This window comes from Macrotis lagotis, chromosome 5, assembly GCF_037893015.1.
Source record: "Macrotis lagotis isolate mMagLag1 chromosome 5, bilby.v1.9.chrom.fasta, whole genome shotgun sequence".
Classification (NCBI taxonomy): Eukaryota; Metazoa; Chordata; class Mammalia; order Peramelemorphia; family Peramelidae; genus Macrotis; species Macrotis lagotis.
In genome coordinates, this window is record NC_133662.1 from 45,571,102 (window position 1) to 45,575,925 (window position 4,824).

The 4,824-nt window shown below is 46.0% G+C and overlaps 1 pseudogene; it reads left to right on the top strand.

Annotated features, from left to right (window-relative positions):
* The first annotated feature begins 385 nt into the window (after positions 1-385).
* LOC141489685 (D-2-hydroxyglutarate dehydrogenase, mitochondrial pseudogene) lies at positions 386-1,640 on the top strand (annotated as a pseudogene).
* The last annotated feature ends 3,184 nt before the right edge of the window (positions 1,641-4,824 follow it).

Genomic DNA, 4,824 nt, shown 5'->3' on the forward strand with positions numbered 1-4,824 from the left:
ATATATGGTAGAATTAAAAGAGTATTTGGGGGAGGCTGGGCGCGGCGGGCCGGGCCTCTCCTCCAGCGGGCCCGCCATGGCCGGCCTCCCGCTCGGGCCCCGGCTCCCCGCCTGGCGCCTCGGGGTGTGGCTGGGCCGGCGAGGCCGCAGCGCGGCCCCCGGGGCCCCGCGGGTGCCGTCCACCCGCGCCCACCACCCTGTCCGGAGGCTGCCCTTCTCCGAGCTGTCGGAGGCCGACGTGGCCTTCTTCGAGCGCGTGGCCCCGGGCAGGGTCAGCGCCGACCCCCAGGAGCTGCGCGCCGCCAATGCGGACTGGCTGGGCGCCCTGGGAGGCTGCAGTAAGTTGCTGCTGAAGCCCAAGACAACAGAGGAGGTCTCCCAGATCCTCAGGTACTGCAGCAAGAGAAACTTGGCTGTCAATCCTCAGGGGGGCAACACAGGGATGGTGGGGGGCGGCGTTCCGGTCTTCGATGAAATCATCCTTTCCAAGTCCTTGATGAATCAAATCATCAACTTCAACTCGGTGTCTGGTGTCCTGGTTTGCCAGGCTGGGTGTATCCTTGAGCAGCTCAACCAGTACGTGGAGGAGATTTCATTATGCCCCTCGACTTGGGAGCAAAGGGCAGTTGTCACATTGGCTGGAATGTGGCCACCAATGCAGGGGGGCTCCGCCTTCTGAGATGTGGCTCTCTGCGCCGGACAGTTCTTGGCCTGGAAGTGGTGCTGGCGGACGGCCCGGTTCTGGACTGCTTGGCTTCCCTGAGGAAGGACAATACTGGCTACGACCTCAAACAGCTTTTTATCGGTTCTGAGGGCACCCTGGGTATCATGCCTGCTGTTTCCATTCTGTGTCTATATAGACCTAAGGCTGAGAACTTGGCCTTCCTAGGCTGTTCAAGTTTTGCTGATGTTCTGAAAACCTTCAGTACCTGCAAGGGAATGAATGCTAGGGGAGATCCTATCTGCCTACAAGTTCATGGATAACCAATGCATGCAGGTGGTAGAGAGCCACCTCCGACTGACCAACCCAGTCACAGAAAATCCCTTCTGTGTCTTAATTGAAACTTCAGGCTCCAACGCCGGCACGATGAGGAGAAATTGAATAACTTTCTGGAGCAGGCCCTGAGCTCCGGTTTAGTAATGGATGGCACTGTAGCCACAGAGAACATGAAAATAAAGGCACTGTGGGCCCTGCGGGAGAGGATCACTGAGGCCCTGAGCCTCGACGGCTACATGTACAAATATGACATCTTGCTCCTGGTGGAGAAGCTGTATGACATTGTGCTCGATATGCGGAGCCGCCTGGGCCAGAGTGCCAAGAATGTGGTGGGGTATGGACACCTAGGAGATGGCAATCTACATTTAAATGTAACTGCCGAATCTTACAGCTCTTCGCTCCTGAAGGCCATTGAGCCATATGTGTATGAGTGGACCACCGGCACCATGGGAGTATAAGTGCTGAACACGGACTGGGGTTCAAGAAGAAGGATTTCATTGGCTACAGTAAGCCCCGTGAAGCCATCCTCCTCATGCAACAGATCAACGGCATGTTGGATCCCCAGGGGATCCTGAACCCTTACAAGACCCTGCCATAGAGTTCCTGTTAATGTTGGCCTCCCTTGATGATTGTTGCTCTTAGACTCAGGTGGACACCCTCAACCAGTATTCCTTCTATGTTTTAATCATTGATTACAATAAGAACCAAGAATTCCAGACCCAACCTTGATTCTTCATTGTGGAGACTCTAGAGGACAGAGGGCTGCCAACTCTTCCTCTTGGTTCCTGCTGCTTCCAGCTTGAGGCCTTGGCCTCCCCATTCCTTGGCAGGCTAGACTGGAAAAACCCCTGGATTTGAATTCAAGGGCTGTGGTATTTAGCACCTGTGTGATGGAAATGCCCTTCACCCTCTCTGGGCCTCAGTTTCTTTCCCCATCCGGAAAAGAGGATTGGATGAGACTCTCTCCTCTAGCTCTGGTCCTATGTCCAACACATTCAGGCGAGTTGAAGTTTGAGAGGATGGCCTGGGTTGAGCCCTGCCAGGATTTTCCATCAGACTCAAGCTGGTCATCTTAATGGGCAATGTGAATTTTTTCTCTTTTTCCCAATCCTTCATCAGTGGCAGGAATAGTTGGGGGATGTGTCACTTGTGAGTTGTGGGGATTGCTCACTTGTGATGAAAACAGTGAAAGCCTCTATGGGCGACCCTTGGCGTTCTCTTCTCAGGTCAAATTTCAGCATCTTGATTCTGCAAGAAGAGATGCTCTAGGTCAGCCTTACATAGAATTACAAAAAGCCTTTCTGCCTTCAGTCCTGAGCAATAAACTCAGAAGTCAAGCATCCTTTCCTGTTTCCTTATCCCAGTTGTTTGTTTGGGCCAAGGATGCTAAGAGCTGGCTATTTATTTCAGGCACTTTGCCCTGAGCCTATTCAGCTGATGGAAATAGATTTAGCTCCTTCCTCTGGGGCATGACCATTGTGGAGGTTGGAGGAGGCAAGACTTGGGGGGCAAAGACATGGAAGGGGGTGAGCAAAGCTTGCTGTTGGAGTTGTTTTATGCTTTAAAGGTTTCAGTAGCATTGATATGTTATTTAATTTGATTATCACAAAAACTGTGAGGCACTTTTATTAGCCTCATTTTATAGATGAGAAAACTGAGGATATTAGAGGGTAAATGACTTGTCTACGTTCACACAGCTAATAAAGTCTGTGAATTCAGATCTTCCTTCCTGACTCCCAATTCCAACACTTTCCACTATACCACCTAAAACATCCAGAGCAACAATCTTAACTCTTCTTTTATGATTATATTTGTACCCAATTATTAGAAATACTTCTAGAAAACTAGGCAAGATTATGTTGGTGTGGATTTTCCCATTTGGAAGACCAGAATTTAGGAGAGAACCAATCCTCTTGTTGGAGAACTTGTGTTTTATCTTGATTGGTTTGCTGTAGGTAAGGGTTGTTGCTTGGAGACATAATTAAGCCAAAGCACAGGAACATAGTCCAGGGCCTTGATCTTAGATTTGGAGAAGACTTTGGAGAGATCCAGTCCAGCTCCTGCATCCCTGAGCAGGTGAACCCCTCTGAGGGGAGATTTGCAGGGTTTAGTCTCATTACTGCTAGATGTATAATCCCCAGGGGTCTGCTAGGATAGGTGTCCTCTCTAATGCATTCAAAATGGACACCTTTCCCAATATGCCCCCCCCATGTTTCCATAACAATATTTACCAGAGATGAAGACAAGATTCTGTAGATTTTCTTCATGATCTCTTTTCCCAATAATTACTTTCCTCTGGATGGTAATTTCTGTGAGGTAACAGAGTTTCCTAATTCTGGGCAGCAGAGGCACTGGGGTAGGATGTATGAACCCACTGGACTGGGGAATAAAATGACCCAGATTATGTTTCCTGCCACCATTGACTTCCAGGGTCACCCTTTCTGTGCCTGAATGTGCTTCATTGTATATTTGGGAAATCATGGTACAGGAAAGCCCTCTTAGGGGCAGCTAGGGATGGCCCAGTGGACAGAGTACTGGGCCTGGAGTTAGGAAGACTCATCTTCCTGTGTTCAAGTCTGACCTCAGAACATGTTAGCTGTGTCATCCTGGACCAGTCATTTAACCCTGTTTGTCTCAGTTTCCTTATCTGTAACAATTAGATGTAGAGGGAAGTGACAAACTACCCTAGTATATCTTTGCCAAGAAAACTGTAAATGGAGTCATGAAGAGTCAGACATGACTGAAAAGAATGAATAACAAAACCCTCTCATAAAGCACCTCGCTGTACTGGAGATGATGATAACAGTGATGCTGTTGTAACACTGATCTTCTCATGTCTCCTTCACTGTATCATGCAAATGGTGCAAGGTTCAAGCTGGAAGATGCCTTTAAGAGGCCATGGGGAGTTGGTTCTCCTGAATCCTCATTGTGTCGGGACCCTATTGTGATCATCACTGATTTCTCCTATAATCCCTCTGTGAAGGGAAATAGGATAATATTCATTGGGTCAGGCAATAGTAAAAGACAATAGTATTATTGCCAATAGTATTATTGAACAATAGTTCAATAGACAATAGTATTATTGAACAGACTATATTAATTTGTTCTTTTTACCTAATTTTGGTTTTATGAAATGATGAATAAAATAATAAAGAAGCAGAATTCAGAATCAAAAAAAAAAAAAGAAATCTAGAGGGGTCAAACTGGATTAAGCCTAAGATCTTATTGTTGAGACAACTTGATATAGTGGGAAAAGTACTGTATTTGTCATCAAAAAACAAGGTGCAAATTCCTACTTGCTGATACAAGTCCACTAACTTCTCTGGATATCAGTTTTACCATCTGTAATATGAGAGACTTATACCAGAAGTTGTCTTTATTCTCTTCAATCTCTAAATCTGTGATTTAAGAACTCTTGAAACAACACACTAGGTAATTTTGTTAATCGCTATAACTTTATTAGCCTTTTTTCTCCATTTAAATTCTGGGTTTCAAATCATTACTTATTAGAGAAATACACATTAAAACAACTTTGAGGTATGCATTCACACCTATCATATTGGATAATATGACAAAAAAGGAAAATGATCCATGTTCTGGAAGGACTGGGATATTAATACATTGCTGGTGGAGTTGTGAACTGATGCAACCATTCTAGAGAGTAATATGGAACTATGCCCAAAGATCAATAAAACTATTCAAACCCAAGACCCCAAAATTCCATTTCTCAGATTATATCCAGAAGAAATCATAAAAAATGGAAAAAAGTCCCACATGCTCCAAAATATTCATAGGTGCTCTTTTTATAGTGGCAAAGAATTGGAAAT